The sequence below is a fragment of the Magnolia sinica genome, chromosome 12 (assembly GCF_029962835.1).
Source record: "Magnolia sinica isolate HGM2019 chromosome 12, MsV1, whole genome shotgun sequence".
Classification (NCBI taxonomy): domain Eukaryota; kingdom Viridiplantae; phylum Streptophyta; class Magnoliopsida; order Magnoliales; family Magnoliaceae; genus Magnolia; species Magnolia sinica.
In genome coordinates this window covers 54,038,779-54,059,131 of record NC_080584.1, presented here as the reverse complement: position 1 = coordinate 54,059,131, position 20,353 = coordinate 54,038,779, and the positions used below count along the sequence as shown (strand labels likewise).

At 42.6% G+C, this 20,353-nt stretch overlaps 1 long non-coding RNA gene across 1 annotated transcript; it reads left to right on the top strand.

The window, feature by feature from the left end:
* The first annotated feature begins 3,965 nt into the window (after positions 1-3,965).
* LOC131221389 (uncharacterized) lies at positions 3,966-19,447 on the top strand. The gene is made up of 3 exons (XR_009159232.1): positions 3,966-4,242; positions 4,473-4,674; positions 19,222-19,447. It is a non-coding gene; the product is annotated as an uncharacterized LOC131221389 (long non-coding RNA).
* Positions 19,448-20,353: the final 906 nt, after the last annotated feature.

Here is a 20,353-nt window from a genome sequence, read left to right as displayed (position 1 = left end):
AATCACCAAAGAAGAATCTATTTTATGCATCCTTGCATCTTAAAAAAAAAAAAGAAAAAAAAAAGGAAGAACAAGAAGAACAAGAAGAAGTGGTTTGTGGTCATAACCATTCTGGTTTGGAACCCAATTGTTTGAATTGAAAATTAGTGTACACTGTTCAAAATGCTGGTCATGTATAATAAAAATTCTCTTCCTAAATATGTTTACCAGTAGGGCTGTACATCGAGCTGAGTCGAGTCGAGGTGGGCCAAGCTCGGCTTGACTCATCCATGCTATACTCGAGTTCGAGCTCGAGCTCGCCCTTGAGCTCAACATTGAAGCTTGGCTTGTTTGCCAAAGCTTTCGAGTCGAGTTCCAGTTCGAGTCGAGCTAGTGGTTTGAGTCGAGTCGAGTTTATCTTGAGTCGAGTCGAGTTTACCTCGGTAGGGTAAGGGAAAGAAAAAGAGGGAATGGGGACGGGTAGGGTCGGGTAGGGTTTTTAGTAAAAACTTTTAAGTTTTAACTTCTTTTAACTTATATGTATATATATATATTATATTTAATATTAATATAATATATATAATATATATTATTAAAATATATTACTCGAGCCGAGTCGAGCTCGAGCTCGAACTTCGAGTCAAGTCGAGTTCGAGTTGAGTTGAGTTGAAATACACCATGGTCAAACTTGGCTTGAACTCAACTCGAGCTTTAGAAAATAAGCTTGACTCGCCTTGAGTCGGCCTTTCAAGCCGAGTCAATCTGAGCTGAGTCGAGCAGAGTCGAGCGAGCTTGACTCGTGTACAGCCCTACTTATCAGTTGTGTATTTCTATTTTAATTTTCAGACCAGGAGACTACTTTGAGTCTGCTGATTGGGAAAATGAAAAGGTTTTAATTAACATTGCACCTAGTTTTCTGAGTAAGATTAATTCATTGAAGAGTTTGTATTGAGTACATAGCAAGTATCTCTATCTAATGCTTGTGAACCATCTAAAATTAGGCCCACGTTATCGACAGTGTTATTGAGAACTTTATTGATCAAGGTAATCATAGCAATAGGATTTGAATATTTGCTTTCTAGATACTTGGTGATACTACATGGAAATCTTTAAGTTAATTAATATTATTAAATTTAGTTTTTTCAAATATTTTTTGTTCAGTTGCAACATTATTCTTTATCATCAGAGAAAAGAAACTCTCCAGTTAGGCGAGTGTGACGCAACTTCTTGCTATATGTTTTAACGGGCCCAATGAGTTGTAAAATCCAAAATGCCCACACTCCCTCGATGCTGTTTCTAATGTCAAGATTTAGGGCTATAACTTCTATTATATGACTATTCATGTGCTTTTTTGTTTTTTTTTTTTTTTTAGTTTTTTGTTTTTTGGGTATGAACACTATGGTGTTTTACTTTTAAAATCCTTATACCTTCCTGGTAATGTTATTCTATTTGACATTGTTAGGGTGCGGTTTTGAATTTTATGTCTTGCTTCTACAGTTGCTGTTGTTGTTCTATTTATCATGCTTTCTTATGGTGCTTTGAGTACAGAGTTTGGAAGAGCAGATACCTAACTTTCGGGGGCACTTAATCACATAGATAAATGTAGATATGTCAAACATGCTAATTTAAGTTCTATTTCAGTGCCCTGCTAGTTTATGTAGCTTCTTCAGAATACATCAATCATATTGAATCATTTAGAGCAAACTACACTCTGTAATTTAGAAAAACTGACTTTGCACAACTTGCCCTGGTATTTTAGTGACTAGGCCTGGTTATTTTGGTGACTTGGCCACATTGCAGCTATCTCTCTCTCTCTCTCTCTCTCTCTCTCTCTCTCTCTCTCTGCCTAGTGCATTCTTATGGGACCTTTGCGAAACATTACACATTTATATCTCTCTCATCTTCCATTTGAGGTATTTTGTGTCAGAATCAGTAAGAGTTTAAGTTGAGTTTACTTTCTAGAAATGATGCTTATCTCCCATGGCTACTTTGTAGGGCTCAGCACCATCCAGTAAGCTGGGAACGGCATCTTCTATACTGCATTCCAGTAAGCTGTTAAACTTTTTGTTAAATAGGAAAAGTTGAAATCCAGAATGTAAACCTTAATAGGCTGCTGCTACTCATTAACTGCACACATGGCAAGGTCATTAACTGCACACATGGCAAGGATATAATTCAAATAGTCACTCTAATCTGTTTAAATCATTTCTGGATTTGTTTCCTATTTTTTTAATGGATTTAGCAAGATGCATGCCAAGTCCTACCCACATAATCAAATACCATATTTGATTTCTATATTCAATGAATTCCCTGCTTTGAATTACTTGCATACTTGTGCATAATTGATCATTCCCTGCTTTGAACAAGTATGATCGATTGTTCCCTGCTTTGAATATGGATAATCGATTGTTCCCTTCTTTGAATATGTACATTTACTCCAATGGATGCATCATTACATATTTAGAGAAAACAACCTCATGCATGGTTCCCTTTTTTTTCATAGTTCATTCTGGAAGCCCCTGTTGCTGTTAGCAAACACAATGGAAGGAGAAATGCACCAAGTTTCATCATTCAAAGGGAAGGAGAAATGGTAATATGAATTTCATTAGTTTGTATAAAAATGTTGTTTTTCTTTTTCTCCATGAATTTCAATTCCTCCTAAATCTAAGGTCCTAGACTAATGTCCCTAGGAATTTCTGGAAAAAAAATAAAATCCCTAGAAACATGGAGAAGATTAGTAGAAGCAAATTCATTGCTTGAAATGCAACTGAAATCCTTGAGTAAATTTGCACACGAGAACTTGGAGACATACAAACTTGTCATTGGGAACTGCAGTAAGCACAGATATGAAAAGGTTAGCTTATGTCATGGGTCCATCTGTCATGGTTAGCTCCATCCTGCCTTAATCAACAGATGCAATCATTATTACGATGGATAGGCTGAGTAGCTTTGTTCTGTTTCGAGATTCCTTGTTTTTACTTACAATTTACATGAATTTTTTCTTAATTTACTTCAATCTTAACTTTGAATCTATTTTTCATATTGTTCTACTTGATGTTTGATCTGTAACATCTGTACAGTAGCTGGAGCAAGCTGCAGACCCACGCTAGGAAGTAGTTATAAAATCATTACTTGTTGCAAGAGATGCTATGCTCAATATCAAATTTCATATGCAACAGAAGGGCCAGGCAGCAGGCTTTTTTCATTTTTGTTCTGGTGTTATTCATAAAATGTGCCTTGTTCCCTTTGATTAGCCAATACAACAAATAGATTTGCTAGCATTTTTTCCCTCTCCACAATGCTATAATTTAAAGTGCTAGCCTTTACCGTAGCTTTTGTAAATTTGATTTTGCAATGAAACATCTTCAAGCACATTATTTTCTTATGCTTTTCTTTGGATTAATCTCTATTTTGATGGAATATAATAAACTTTTGTTAATTTATTTCCCTTGGACCCTAAATTTCGTGTTTATCAGGGTTTAAAATTGTTCCTAAAATTCCATCCTAGAATCTAACCGTTGGCAACATTAAGAACGGTTTAAAACCGTTTCTAAAATTTCGTTGTGACCGTTGGCACTAGAACGGTTTTAAACCGTTCCTAAAATTGTCTCTAAATTTTGAAACGGTACCCAAAACGGCTCTGAACAGTTCCTTTTTTTGCATGCCTCATTTAGGAACGGTTTTAAACCGTTCCTAAATGACGATTTTAGTGTAGTGACAGCAATAATGATATTGTTGTTGTTGCTATAATCTTGGGTACTGGAACAAATGCTGCATATGTAGAGCGTGCACATACAATTCCTAAGTGGCATGGTCTTCTACTTAGATCAGGAGAGATGGTGAGCTTTCTTATTGTGGCTATTATTTTCTTTTTTTTGGATTGTTTATTATTCTTGTTTTGAGGAATACAAGAGAGAACTCAATAATAATAATAATAATGCCCATAAGCCTGAAAATACAGGAAAAAAAAGCCAGGAATTCCAGAGATAAATGCATCACGGCATGTAAGATGAATGTGAACCGCAAGCTATTTTGTTTCCTTGTTTCATAAATTTGTGCCCTGACTAATGTAATCACTTTATAAGTGTAATAAAAATAGATGTTTTGACAGCACCTTTCTTCTCATATGTTCTATCAGGTGAGTTCACTCTCCGTGCTTTTCTCAATGGACGCTTAGATCTTTCTCAAGCTGAAAATGTTGGAAAACTCATTTCAGCTAAATCTGTCGTTGCTACTGCAAATGCTGCATTGGCAGGGATCCAGGTATCTGCTTGATCTTGTAACCTAGTTCTGGTGTGCTCTATTTTGGTTGGAAGAAGTTGAGCTTCGTACTCTGTTCTCACTCATGAAATTTGTTTTTGGGAGTCTTTTTACTAGCCAACTAACCAATATCTTCTCCCTGACAACCATTTTTGTTGTGCTTTTGATCTTTTGCTTATGTAATTCTTAGCAGAGAGTCTGATGAGCAGGCTTTGGATCATATTCTGTGATAGGGTGGGTTTCCTGCTTTAGTCAAATCATTGAGAACACAGTGCATCGAGTTGCTTGCAGAAATTGAAGCTTGTTTGGATTTTGATGATGAAATGTCGCCCCTAGATATAAATTTTTTGATGGATAACATAAATGCTGTGGCAAGATGTGCAGAAGGCATTGGACACTACCAGCTATGATAAGCTTCTACAATCTAGATTGCAGGTAGCTACCACAAAAGATGTCTATCATGCCCATACCTTTATTTTTCCCTCATACAACTCAACACACAATTATGAAAATCACAGATGCCTTCTTTTAAAGTTACAGTGTCGTGTCTTAATAGTTTCACGTTGATAATACTATCTTTTGTAAATATTGGTATCTGTCTTTGCTTAAACTTGAGAATTTTAGTTAAGAGGTCAACCATGAGTGGATAGAAGAATCCCCAAAATCTTTAGGAAATGGAAGACCTCGTTGTCAACCATGAGGTATTGTCCTACATACTCTTTTGGGTTATCAGTTTTGAAAAATGGAGCATACGGTAGAAACTCCTAGGCCAAAGATTATTATTCTTGGGGTTTCCTTCCTACTTACTGTTGGTTTATGTAAAAAGATAAGTTTCGAGCCAGATTCCAACAGGACCACAATAATTGAAGGATGTCTGCTTTGCTGCACGCTTAAAGCATGATTACTTGCAACATCCTATATCCTTGTAATGCTTTTATCAACGAGTTTTGGCTCTTGAACAACATCGCCACATAATTGCATAAAATAGGTTGTTGAATGTATTTCTTTGCCAAAGATGAGTCTGTTACCACACCAATATAGTCTTTTCCTTAATAACACCCATATTCTACTAAAAATTCATCATCTCAGGAGCTAAAAATATAGCATATAAGAGTATTGATTTGTAGAGTCAATTTTTTTTTTTCCAATTTTCATTTGTATGAAGAACCATATGTGTTGTTGTACATATTAGTCATGTTGGCATGGGTAGACATCCTCTATATACTCATAGATTAAAACTAACCTATGTGGCACATGTGGGTTTTTTAAGATGCAGGTGGCATATCTCAGGAAATTGGGCATAGGTAATTCACATCTACCTTATCTATACTAACTAGTTTTTCGGACTGTCTTGCCCTTTGTTTTATTTGAATTAATGTTATTATCTATGGACTCGGATTTGGTAGTTCAGTATTAGTGGCAGGTGATGTGTGTGTTTTATTTATATTGTCTATTTATTTTGCCAGCTTGTTTCTGTAAGACCCGTATCCTAGTTTGTACTGTTCCGTAGGCTTCCTTAGTTCTCCTGGTCGAATTCCGGCAACCCTCGACCCGTATCTGACATTTGCGCGCAATCCTAAGCCGAATCCTGCATACTGAAGTCAGCTTGACCCGAAACTTATACCCTAGCAACCGTGTCGTCGCCGCAACTCGCGCACCGATCTGATACCCAGGCCAGGAGATGTGGGCCCTTGTTCATTCCTAAGAAACGCCGCACGTGCGAATTCCGAGAGAATCTCTACAACATGTCCCATCAATCAATCAATCAATCAATCAAGTCAAGTACACACCATACCCCAAGTACAAGCAACCCATCCCTTTCCCTTTCCTAAAGTCAACTCTCTCTCCACCCATCCCTTTTAAACCCAAATTTCAACCAAGCCCATACCCTAACCATCCTTTCCTTACAACAACCACTCTATCCATATTCCTCTCTCTCTCTCTCTCTCATTTCTATCTTTACTCTCCAATTCCAAGAGCAACACTCAACTTCCAAGCTCCTCTCTCCCAAATCCAAGTGTGGCCCACTTTCCCACTCTCTCATCTCCCATCTCAACCATTCATTCATCATCTACCTCCATCAAAATTAAAGGCAAGGAGTATAGGAGTCCAAGGAGCTAAGGAGAAGGCCGATAGGTGGGTGATCCACCATTGATTTTTTTAATTTAATGGCTCACTTGTGATGGGACCCACTTTAATGTATGTGTTGTAATCTAGAGGGGCCCATAGTGGCGGGGCCCCTCCATCTCGTCTCTCTATCTCTCTCTCTCTCTCTCTCTTTCTTTGTCTCTCTCTCTCTCTCTCTCTTTCTCCTTTTCCTTTGGTGATGATGATGATGAGAGTGGCCCGCTTATGACGTATATATCTATACCATCTGTTTTGGGACTTATGGACCCCACCAGGATGAATGGATTAGATCCACATCATCCATCTGAGGACCATGTATACGTGGGGCCACCTCTCTCTCTCTATATATATATGTAGTTGGTGGGTCACGAGTACATGGACCCCACCTTGATGAAGGTATTGCATCCATACCTTGGACGTCCAGCAGTCTCTACTGCTGGGTTGTGTAAGGGAAAACACTTTAGCAGCTATAATAAAAAAAGAAGAGGAAGAAAGGAGTTAATATTTAAATTTTATATATATATATATATATATATATATATATATATATATATATCATAGTACGTTGAGGTGGGCCACACGTGTGGACCCACCATGATAGATGCGTTAAATCCCACCGTCCAGAACGTCCAGAGGGTCTAGACGGTGGGCATCTTGAATGTTATATGTATATATGATATTATATATATCTTAATATATTATATTATATTATAAAAAAACTAACATCACAGTGGATATATATATATATATATATATATATATATATATATATATATATATATATATATATATATATATTATATATACATAAGAGAGAGAGAGGTGAGTGAAGTGGGGTGGCCCATGTACATGGGACCCCTGTGATGTATGGGTCTTACCCACGCCGTCCATCCAAACTACGTGGGGCCCACCAGTGATGTTGGTCTAGCCGTCCATTTCTGGACAGTGCTGGATGGGCCGCACCAGTTGTGTGGGTCCCATCCACACCGTCTAGAAATCTGGACGGGTGGAGCCCACCATGATATATGTTTGTATCCACACCGTCCATTCATCATCTGGACGGGTGGAGTCCACCCTGATGTATATTTGTGTCCCATGCCGTTCATTCATCTGGCGAGCTCGTCTTTGGCTCAATACAAAAATGAAGCAGATTCACTCCTCTGGTGGGCCATGTACGTGGACCCCACCCCTGATGTTTGTATTACTTCCAAACCGTCCATCTATTTGGGCCACCTCATCTCACGGCTTGAGACTAAAAATAAGACAGATCTCATATCAAGTGGACCACATTGCAGAAAACAGTGGAATGAAAGCCTACCATTGAAACCCCTTTGGGTACAAAGGTTTTAAATCAATATAATATTTGTTTTTCCTTCCCTGTTCAGGTCCTTGTGACATTATGAACAAACTGGAAGGAAAATAAACACCATGGTGGGCCCATTGGAATTTAACTGTGGAAGTCATTATCACCACTGCCATTTGTGGTATGGTCCAAATGATCCTTTGGACATGATTCATTTTTTTATGCTCTACAATGGCATCTAACAATGGACGTATGGTGTATAGGAATCGGCCATTTGACTCGGCCTATTTGACTCGGCCATTTGACTCGGCCTATTCAACTCGGCCTATTCGACTCGTTTATTCAACTCGGCCTATTCGACTCGGCCCATTTGATCGGCCCATATGAATCGGCCCATTTGATTTGCCCCCTTTGATTTGGCCCACTCGATCGACCCATTTGAATCGGCCCGCTCGATCGGCCCATTTGAATTGGCCCCTTTGCTTCGGCCCATTTGAATTAGCCCATTTGATGCATGATTGACCCATTGGAGCAGCCCACATGATGCGGTCCATTTGATGTATATGAGGCTCAATGAGACGTATGTGAGGCCTTTGTGTGGGCCGACTGTGATGTATATGAGGCCCATTGTGATGTGAGATTCCACCACGATGTATGTAATGATGTTTTGGCGGCCATGCCTTGGGAGCAATGATGATTTGACATCCACATAGTAAGAGCAATGATGGTTAAATGTCCGCATGGTAACTCTCCCTAGGGCATATTGATAGGCCCATACTTGTAGTGTGTAGGCCATCTAAGCCCCTCTTCGTTATGAATGGGATCCATCACCACATAACATGCTTAGTATAGTTCCATGATCCATGCTCATACGCATCATATGTATGCTTGATATGAGGAGTGACTGATCATAGCATATGCCTTCGAGTAGATTGTTTATAGGCTCCCTGATAGGCAGAGTTGCCTTTCATGAGCGTACGGTACGCGCAGGATTGTTGCACTTCGCATTTGTATGACAAGATTTCTATACGCCCTAGCGACATCAGGGCTATGACCTCCACAGGCACATCGTGGATGGTAGGATTGGACACCAAAAATATTATTACTAAGCATCGGGGCGCATAAGTGTCCCTGGGTGAAAATCCCTAAACCCGATAGTACCAGAGGATGACTCCAACGTCGAGACCGAGGGGATATATGAGTACATGAGGGCCAAATACTAGGAGGCCGCGTCTCCCACTTTGTCATGGTCGGTTGGAAAGGGGTGTGGCCTTACTCGCCCGAGGGTCGGGGGCATTACTAGGGTGAGTTTGACTAGCTCATGAATGGGTCCATTATCAACATGCCGGATAGATATTGACAGACTATTAGCCAGGCGGATAGTGAGGTTTCTTACGCTCACTTGGACTGCGCGCCTAGGAAAGGGGCAGTGCCATTTGGAGTGTACTAAACCCTGGTGATTATCCAGAGAAAGAACTGTACTGATACTTAATGCTCTAGTGATGAGTTGCATTGATATGTGGATTTGGATGAGGAATGGCATGCTTGAGTTGCATCTCGCATCGCATGGCCTTGGCATGGCCGATAACATTCATATCTTGCACCACATAGCCTTGGTACGACTGATTGCATTCGTGTATTCATCAGCATGATTCCGCATTATTCTGACATTGCATTCTGAGCACGCTTATATTGCACACACACTTAGACCGCCCTCTAAGCTTTCTATAAGCTTATGCATGATTGATGCATGCAAGTGACACCAAGACACAGCCGTAGCATAGTAACAGCAGGAGCGTACAGTCGAGCTTCAGGAGTTTCTATTATCATTATCTTGTATTTCCCTTCATACGCATTGTACTTTAAAGTTTTTTATCATAGTGAATTTTGTGATGGTATTCTTGTGGTTATTGTTCGTGGATTATGTTTATGGTTATGCTCATTATGAATCAAATTGATGTTAAAATCCTCCTTGTAGGATCCCAGGATCGAAACCTAGTGTATGGGTTCCAAGAGCCAAGAATGGGGTACTACGGAGGCTACCGGCGCCGGGTTCGGCAATCAGAAATTTTGTGAGCTCGGTTTCTGAGTTTGGGGCATGATAGAAGTTGGTATCAAAGCATAACTTGAGAATAACTGAGAATAACATTACATGTTTGATATAAGTTCAGGACGATTAAGTTCCGAGTGTGTAACCTTCCGATTTAGTTCCCTAACGTGTATGCCTTCGAAAATTTGCAAGGTTGATTGGTGTCCTTGTTCTTTCCTATAGGACATGCCACCCATGAGAGTGACCCCAGCGAATCCCGTTTCACCACCTAAGGCTCCCACTTTACCACTTACAACTTCCATTCCACCTCCAAAGATCTCTGCTCCCCAGCCTGAGGATGTTGTTCCTCCACCTGAGACCATTGCGGATCTGACTGTACCTGTGAGTGCCTTCCAGTTATAGCAGATGTTGCAGGCTATGACGGCCGCGCTTCAGGAATAGGGGAGACGCCCAGTTATTTCGCCAGCACAGGCAGAGCAGGAGTGCACGAGTGCCCTACTTCGAGAGTTCCGACAGCTCGATCCTCCACGTTTCCAGTGCGAGCCAGATCCTACAGCAGCTGAGAGATGGCACTCTGATGTGGAGAAGATTTTTGACACTATGGCATGTACGACCCAACAATGAGTTCGGTTAGTCGTATTTCTTCTCCAGGGTGAGGCCGAGCACTGGTGGACCTCTGTTACCTGTGCTGCAGGGCCCGACTTCGCCTGGATATGGGATGATTTTGTAGATCGATTCGGCGGTATTACTTCCCTGCCCACCTTCGTCAGCAGCAAGCATTAGAGTTGGAGACCTTGGTGCAGGGAGATATGTTCATGGCCAGTATGCAGTCCGTTTTGTGGCGTTATCAAAGTTTGTGCCGTATTTGGTTAATGACAAGGGGCGAAAGGCCCACTGTTTCGAGAACGACTTACGTTACAATCTTCGAAGCCGTGTTATTGGGCATGAGCTCTCGACTTTTCAGGCGGTAGTGCGGAGGGCTCAGATTTATGAGACTGAGTGGGCCGACACACAGAGCAATCGAGATTAGAGGAGAGGTCGGAAGAGGTATGCCCCCTCTAATAGCTCCCATCAGCATCGATGACCGTAGAGGTACAGGAGCCACCCATCTGTTAAAGCACTAGCAACCCTCCAACGCCACCCCAACAGCTGTATACAGGGACTTGTTTTGGATGTGGTGGGACAGGGCATCGTGTGTATGAGTGCCCCCACCCTTATCTACAGCAGCCGAGAGGGCCACAACAGCCTCTAGCACAGTAGCAACCACAACAGCAGTGACCCCATCAGCAGCGACCGCAGCCATCTTAGCCACCGAGGCCCCAACAACAGTAGATACAGTAGTACAGGCTACCATAGAGGCAGTAGCAACACCAGGGACCTCAGAGAGGACAGACACCTCCCTAGCCAGCTTAGGTTAGGTACTACGTGGCTCAGCAGGACCCGCAGTCCTTCGGAGGAGTCATCGAGGGTATACTCTCAGTCTCTGCATGCATCACCCGATTATTATTTGATTCTGGTGCTTCACACTCATTCATGTCTGAGGATTTTTGCCGATCGACTGGATTTCCGACAGAGTCTAATCACGAGGGGTTGATCGTATCGACGCCCTTGGAGAAGACTACAGTATTAGGCCGCTTCTGTTCATCTTGCCCCGTGTTGGGAGAGATTTTCTTGCCCGCCGACTTGTACGTGTTGCCGATGTCAGATTTTGACGTTATCTTAGGCATAGATTGGCTTGCTAAGTACCATGTCATCTTGGACTGATCTACGAGGACAGTCATGTTCTGCATACCAAGCTTGCCGCAATTTTAGTTCGTTGCCGAGCCTAGAGGAGAGCCGTTGTCTTGTTTGATGTCCTACGCCGTTGAAGAGCCTGTTGCTGCATGTATTGATCAGTTGCCGATTATCTGTGGTTTCCCCGACGTGTTTCAGGAGATTCCGGGGTTGCCGCCTCGTCGGTATATTGATTTTTAGATCGATCTTGTGCCCGATACCACGCTTATCTCGAAGGCCTCATACCGTATGACATTGATGGAGTTGAGGGAGCTGCAGCGACAGTTAGACGAGTTGCGTGAGTTGGGATTCATACGTCCGAGCAGTTCTCCGTGGGGAGCGCTGGTACTCTTCATCAGGAAGAAATTTGGCTCGCTGAGGCTCTACGTGGATTACCGCAAGCTCAACCAGGTCACGATTAAGAACAAGCACCCGCTCCCAAGGATAGATAATTTGTTTAATCAGCTGTAGGGTGCACAGTTCTTTTCGAAGATTGATCTGCATTTCGGTTATCATTAAATTGGGGTTCGAGAGGAGGACATCCCGAAAATGGCTTTCAGGGTGCATTATAGTCATTTTGAGTTTCAGTTCATGTCTTTCGGACTAACCAATGCACCCGCGGTCTTCATGCAGTTGATGAACGAGGTCTTCCGTCCATATCTCGATCAGTTTGTTGTAGTCTTCATCGATGACATTCTGATATATTCAAGGACTCGTGAAGAGCATATGTAACATCTGGAGATCGCTTTGTAAACCCTCCGTGCCCACCAGCTGTATATGAAACTGGAGAAGTGCGAGTTTTGGTAGAAGAAGATTAAGTTCCTCGATCACGTGGTGACGAGGGAGGGTGTCGTAGTGGAGCCCTCGAAGGTTAAGGCAGTGCGTTAGTAGGGCCAGCCCACGACTGCGTCCGAGATCCGCAGTTTCCTTAGTTTAGCAGGATACTATCAGCGTTTTATTGAGGGCTTCTCCTGTATTACAGCCCTGTTGACCAGGTTGACTCAGAAGGGCGCAGATTTTATTTGGACTGACATATGTGAAAAGGCATTTGTGGAGCTGAAGGACCATTTGACGTCCGCTCCTATCCTCACTCTTCCCTCAGGGAGTGATGGATTTGTTGTATTTACCGATGCCTCACATATTGGTTTGGGTGCCGTCTTGATGCAGCACGGCAGACCTGTAGCCTTCGCGTCTCATCAGCTAAACGTCCATGATTTGAACTACCCCACGCACGATTTGGAGCTGGTAGTAGTTGTCTTTCTATTGAAGGTGTGGAGGCACTATCTTTATGGGGTTAGATTCGAGCTTTTCTCCGATCACAAGAGCTTGAAATATCTATTCTCTCAGCCTGAGCTGAACATGAGGCAGAGACGTTGGATAGATCTCCTGAAGGACTATGATTTCGATCTCTAGTACCACCCAGGTAAGGCAAAAGTGGTGGCGGATGCCCTCAGCCGTCAGCTACAAGGCCTGTTGGCACACATGATGATTCAGGAGTGGAGGATGCTCGAGGATCTAACAAAGTATGACTTCAAGTTTGGTCTGCAGTCTTTTATCGTTATGCTATTGAGCCTGTCGATTCAACCCTCTCTTGTCGCAAGGGTGATCGAGGCTCAGCAGACAGACGAGTCGTTACAGGATCACCGAGCAGAGGCAGCATCTGAGAGTCAGACAGATTGACAGATTGGGTTTGATGCTGGACTTCGCTTCAGAGGACGATTGTGTGTCCCGGATATTCCTGAGTTGCACAGAGATCTTATGATAGAGGCACATTGATCGAGATTTTCTATCCACTGTGGCTCGACAAAGATGTATCGTGATATGAGGAGACTGTATTTTTAAGCGGGGATGAAGCGCTAGCTCGCCAATTTTGTGGCCGAGTGTGACACATGCCATCGTGTCAAGGCCTATCATCAGAGACCCCTTGGTCCATTACAGCCGTTGAGCGCCCCGATGTGGAAGTGGGAGCACATATTGACAGATTTCATTATGGGCTTACCGAGGACTCAACGCGGTCATAATGCCATCTGAGTTGTCATGGATCGCTTGACGAAGTCTGCATATTTTCTTGCGATTTGTGAGACTTGGCATTCGGACCAGCTCGCGGGCTATTTGTTGATGAGATCGTGAGACTGCACGGTGTTCCTGCCTTGATCGTTTCAGACTGAGACCCGAAGTTCATTTCTCAGTTTTGGGGGAGCTTTCAGAGAGCGATGAGCACCGATTTGTGACTCAACACCGCGTATCATCTGCATACCGATGGCCAGACCGAGGGGGTTAACCAGATCCTTAAGGATATGCTTCGGGCCTGCGCGATTAATTTCGGGGGTAGCTGGAATGAGCATCTGCAATTGGCTGAGTTCGCATATAACAACAGCTATCAGGTGACCATTGGCATGTCTCCTTTCGAGGCATTATATGGTAGACCGTGCAAATTTTTGAGTTGTTGGACCGAAGTCGGAGAGCAGCGTCTCCTAGGTCCCGAGCTTGTGTAGCGGACGTCAGAGGCTATCGATATCATCAAGCAGAGGATGCGTACAACTCAGAGCCAACAGAAGAGTTTTTTTATTACCGGCATTGTCCCTTGGAGTTCACTGTTGGGGATAGAGTGCATCTCAAGGTCTCTCTCATGAAGGACGTAGTTCAATTTGGAGTGAAGGGCAAGCTTGCCCCGAGATTTATAGGACCTTTCGAGATCACTTGGTACATTGGCGCCATGGCCTATTAGCTTACCTTGCCATCTCAGTTTTCTAGCGTCCACAACGTTTTTCATGTCTCTATGCTGAGGAAGTGTGGGTCAGACATCGTTCCAGTTATTGATTGGCAGCCTCTCGAGGTTATTAAGGACGCCTCTTACATTGAGCAACCAGTTCGTATCCTTGATCGGAAGGAGCAGGTCCTCTGGACCAAGGTTATTCCCTTGGTGAAGGTTCAATGGGGTCACCATTCTATTGATGAGGCATCTTAGGAGCGTAAGGCTGAGATTCGAGAGCGCTATCCCCATCTCTTTGATAATTGATTATATGTTGTATCTTGTTTACTGTCTCCCATTTTATATGATGATGCTATGTTTTCTCTTCCTTTATGAGTTATGTCTAGTTGCAATGATTGTATAAGTTTTGAGGATAAAATTTTTATTTAGAGGGGAGAGCTGTAGACCCGTATCCTAGTATGTACCATTCCATAGGCTTCTGCGGTCCTCCCGGTCGAATTCCGGCAACCCTCGACCTGTGTCCGACGTTTGCACATGATCCTAAGCTAAGTCCTGCATACGGAAGTCGGCTCGACCTAAAACTTGTACCCTAGCAACCACACCATGGCCACGGTTCTAATGCCACGACTTGTGCACCGATCCGATACCCGAGCCAGGAGACGTGGGTCCGCGTTCATTTCAAAGAAACGCCGCGCGTGCGAATTCTGAGAGAATCTTTACAATGTGTCCTATCAATCAATCAATCAATCAACTCAAGTACACACCATACCTTAAGTATAAGCAACCCATTCCTTTTACTTTCCCAAAGTCAACTCTCTCTCTCCACCCATCCCTTTTTCACCCAAATTTCAACCAAGCCCATACCCTAACCATCATTTCCTTACAACAACCACTCCATCCATCATTCCTCTCTCTCTCATTTTTATCTTTAATCTCCAATTCCAAGAGCAACACTCAACGTCCAAGCACCTCTCTCCCAAATCCAAGTGTGGCCCACTTTCCCACTCTCTCATCTCCCATCTCAACCATTTATTCATCATCTACCTCCATCAAAATTGAAGGCAAGGAGCATATGAGTCTAATGAGCTAAGGAGAAAGTCGATAGGTGGGTGATCCACCATTGATTTTTTTTTATTTAATGGCCCACTTGTGATGGGACCCACTTTGATGTATGTGTTGTAATCTAGAGGGGCACATAGTGGTAGGGCCCCTCCATCCCGTCTCTCTCTCTCTCTCTCTCTCTCTCTCTCTCTCTCTCTTTCCCTTGGTGATGATGATGATGAGAGTGGCCCGCTTATGACGTATATATTATATCCATACTGTCTGTTTTGGGACGTATGGACCCCACCGTGATGAATGGATTAGATCCACACCGTCCATCTGAGGACCATGTATACGTGGGGCCACCTCTCTCTCTCTCTCTCTATATATATATATATATGTAGTTGGTGGGTCACGAGTACGTGGACCCCACCTTGATGAAGGTATTGCATCCATACCTTGGACGTCCAGTAGTCTTTGCTGTTGGGTTGTGTAAGGGAAAACACTCTAGTAGCTATAGTAAAAGAAAAAAAAGGAAAGGAGTTAATATTTAAATTATATATATATATATATATATATATATATCATAACACGTTGAGGTGGGCCACACGTGTGGACTCACCATGATAGATGCGTTAAATCCCACCATCCAGAACGTTTAGAGGGTCTGTACGGTGGGCATCTTGAATGTTATATGTATATATGATATTATATACATCTTAATATATATATATATATATATATATATATATATATATATATATATATATAAAAAAGGAAAAAAGGAAAAGGTTAGGAACATGCACGATTAGCTCCCGTGAGGTCGAGCTGTGTGGGCCCCACCGTGATGCGTTTCGAACATCTACCCCATCAGTCAGATGCCCCATTCCATCGTGGGCCTAGGTCTCAAAAATCAAGTCAACCCGTGACTTGTGTGGGCCACACCACATACAGAAGTGGGGAGGGGCTGTGCACCATTAAAACATTCATAATCATTTTTTGGGCCCCCCAAGATGTGGTTTGCAAATCCAGTCCATCAATTATGTGTGTCCCACTTGGATGAGGGTCCATGCAAAGTTTCAACAGCATTAAAAACTCAGGTGGACCCCACCAAGTGCTTGTATATGTTTTAACGGTGTCTTCACAAGATTTTAGATGGTATGGCCCACCTGAGTTCCGTATACGGTTGATTTTTGGGATATCCCATAATTTAGAGGGGAACCATCAAATGCACGGGGTTGATGGTTGACACGCATCACGGTGGGGCCCACACAGCTCGACCTCACGGTAGCTTATCGTGAGGTCGAGCGCATAATACCTTTTCCCATATATATATATATTGTATATTATATATATATATATATATATATATATATATATATATTTTTATATATACATAAGAGAGAGAGGTGAGTGAAGTGGGGTGGCCCATGTACGTTGGACCCCTGTGATGTATGGGTCTTACCCACGCCGTCCATCCAAACTACGTGGGGCCCACCAGTGATGTTGGTCCAGCCGTCCATTTCTGGACGGTGCTGGATGGGCCGCACCAGATGTGTGGGTCCCATCCACATGGTCTAGCAACCTGCACGAGTGGAGTCCACCGTGATACATGTTTGTATCCACGCCATCCATTCATCATTTGGACGGGTGGAGTCCACCGTAATATATGTTTGTATCCACGCTGTCCATTCATTTGGCGAGCTCGTCTTTGGCTTAAGACAAAAATGAAGCAGATTCACTCCTCTGGTGGGCCACGTACGTGGACCCCACCCCTGATGTTTGTATTACATCCAAACCGTCCATCTATTTGGGCCACCTCGTCTCACGACTTGAGTCTAAAAATAAGACAGATCTCATATCAAGTGGACCACACTGCAGAAAACAGTGGAATGAAAGCCCACTATTGAAACCCCTTTGGGTACAAAGGTTTTAAATAAAAATCATATTTGTTTTTCCTTCCATGTTCAGGTCTTTGTGACATTATGAACATACTGGATGGAAAATAAACACCATGGTGGGCCCATTGGAATTTAACTATGGAAGTCATGGTCACCACTGCCATTAGTGGTGTGGTCCAAATGATCCTTTGGACATGATTCATTTTTTTATGCTCTACAATGGTATCTAACAATGGACGTATGGTGTATGGGAATCGGCCATTTGACTCGGCCATTGAACTCGGCCCATTTGATCGGCCCATTTGATCGACCCATTTGAATTGGACCCTTTGCTTTGGCCCATCTGAATCGGCCCATTTGATGCATGATTGACCCATCGGAGCGGCCCACATGATGCAGTCCATTTGATGTATATGAGGCCCAAGGAGACGTATGTGAGGCCTTTGTGTGGGCCGACTGTGATGTATATGAGGCCCATTGCGATTTGAGATTCCATCATGATGTATGTAATGATGTTTTGGCGGTCATGCCTTGGGAGCAATAATGGTTTGCCGTCCACATTGTAAGAGCAATGTTGGTTAAATGTCCGCATTATAACTCTCCCTAGGGCCCATTGATAGGCCCATACTTGTAGTGTGTAGGCCATCTAAGCCCCTCTTCATTATGAACATGATCCATCACCACATAACATGCTTAGTATAGTTCCATGATTCATGATCATACACATCATATGTATGCTTGATATGAGGAGTGACTGATCATAGCATATGCCTTCGGGTAGATTGTTTATGGGCTCCTTGCTAGGCGGAGTTGCCCTTTATGAGCGCGCGGTACGCGCAGGATTATTGCATGATGGTAGTGTGATTCATGTACTTCGCATTTGTATGACATAATTTCTATATGCTCTAGCAACATCAGGGCTATGACCACCACAGGCACATCGTGGATGGCAGGATTGGACACTAGAAATATTGTTACTAAGCATCAGGGAGGCATGAATATCCCTGGGTGAAAATCCCTAAACCCGATGGTACTAGAGGATGACTCCAATGTCGAGACCGAGTGGATATATGAGTGCACGAGAGTCGAATACCAGGAGGCCGCGTATCTCACTGTGTCATGGATGGTTGGAAAGGAGTGTGGCCTTACTCGCCCGAGAGTATGGGGCATTAATAGGCTTAGTTTGACCAGCCATGAATGGTTCCGCCATTGACGTGCCGAATAGATATTGGTAGACTATTGGTCTGGCGGATAGTGAGGTTTCTTACATTCATTTGGACTGTGCGCCTAGGAATGGGGCAGTGCCATTTGGAGTGTACTAAACCTCGGTGATTATCTAGAGTGAGAACTGTATTGATACTTGATGCTCTAGTGATAAGCTGCATTGATATGTGGATTTGGATGAGGAATAGCATGCTTGAGTTGCGTCTCGCATCGCATGGCCTTGGTATGCCGATAGCATTCTTATCTTACACCACATAGCCTTGGTACTGCTGATTGCATTCATGTACTCATCAGCATGATTCCGCATTATTCTGACATTGCATTCTGAGCACGCTCATATTACGCACACACCTACACCGCCCTCTAAGCTTTCTATAAGCTTATGCATGATTGATGCGTGCAGGTGATGTCAGGACATAGCCATAGCAAAGTAGCAGCAGGAGCGTACAGTCGAACTTCAGGAGTTTCCATTATCATTATATTGTATTTCCCTTCATACGCATTGTACTTTAAAGTTTTTGATCATAGTAGATTTTGTGATGGCGTTCTTGTAGTTATTGTTTGTGGGTTATGCTTATGGTTATGCTCATTACGAATCAAATTGATGTTAAAAATCCTCCTTGTAGGATCCCAGTATCGAAACCTGGTGTATGGGAGCCGAGAATGGGGTACTACGGAGGCTGTCGGTGCCGGGTTCGGCAATCGGAAATTTTGTGAGCCTGGTTTCCGAGTTTGGGGCGTAACAGTTTCAGTACATGACTTTTTTTTATCAAAAATATTCATGCAAATTACAACTTGTTTTATTTGAATTAATGCTACTTTGTTACTTCTTTTTTTTCCTCATGTCGAGGATTTTAATCAATTGTGCCTAAATTTATGCCTACAAGCACTTCAGCCTTTTGATGCCACTCGTGCTAGGAGTAGACCACATAGAGGATTTGTTTATTTATTTATTTATTCAAGACCATTTTCAATTTATTGTTGTAAACATTATATTTTTTTATTGTGAAGTAATATAAATTTTGTTTAATATTTAGTTTAAATAGTATTGCAACATTTTTTATGTTTCAATTATTAAAAAATACAAGTTTCAATTGAATTATAGAATAAAAAAAATTATTGGCTTGCGCTGGGGCCTCTTAAATCTATACAAAGACTTTTACCGGCGCTTATATAGGCTTTTCTCGGTGCTTTTTCATGATTAAAAGTGTCCAAAAATCATGATTTTACCGGCGCTTGGGTAGACTTTTGCTAGCGCTTTTTTCACTTTTAGCGACGCTTCTTTCAGAAATTCCAACGGCCATCAAAAGCATCAGTGAAGTCAGACCAGGCACCGAAGAAAAGTCCATAATTACCGGTGCTCAAACAAGCGTTGATAAAAGTGGCTTAGCGCCGGCAGAGGTTTTGCTGACATACCCCTTTACTGGTGCTTGTCTAACGTCGGTAAAGGTAATGCCAGCGGTTTTTAGGGCCTTTACCGACAGTTTTGACCTCTGGTAAAAGTCTGTTTTCTTGTAGTGAAGCTATTGTGAGAATGGTAGGATCCGATGGATAATTATAGACGGATAGTTTGATGCATTCGCAAATGCCCAAATTCCTCCATGTCACTTCGTATTGAGATGAGATACACGCGAACTAAACATCTCATATATTCTGGCAGTGGTCTTGGCTAGGATCGAGGATTCTTTAGGGCATTGGTAGGTTCAGGGAAGGATTCAGACTGAATCAGAAAAGTCTCGCCCAAACAGATGGGAAACAACCCATCATGCTAACTTCGTCATCATTTGTTGCAAGATAGAATGCTGGTCCCATATAATAGTGATCTCCAATAGGTGATTTAAAAACTATTTTTTTGGAATATTTTTCAGAAAGGGCATCCATTACTATAACGAGATCATCCTAATGAAATGACGGAGAACAAGATGATGAGGCAGCCATTGCTTGAGCATGAGAATGAAGAGAAAATCAGAAAATTCGGATGA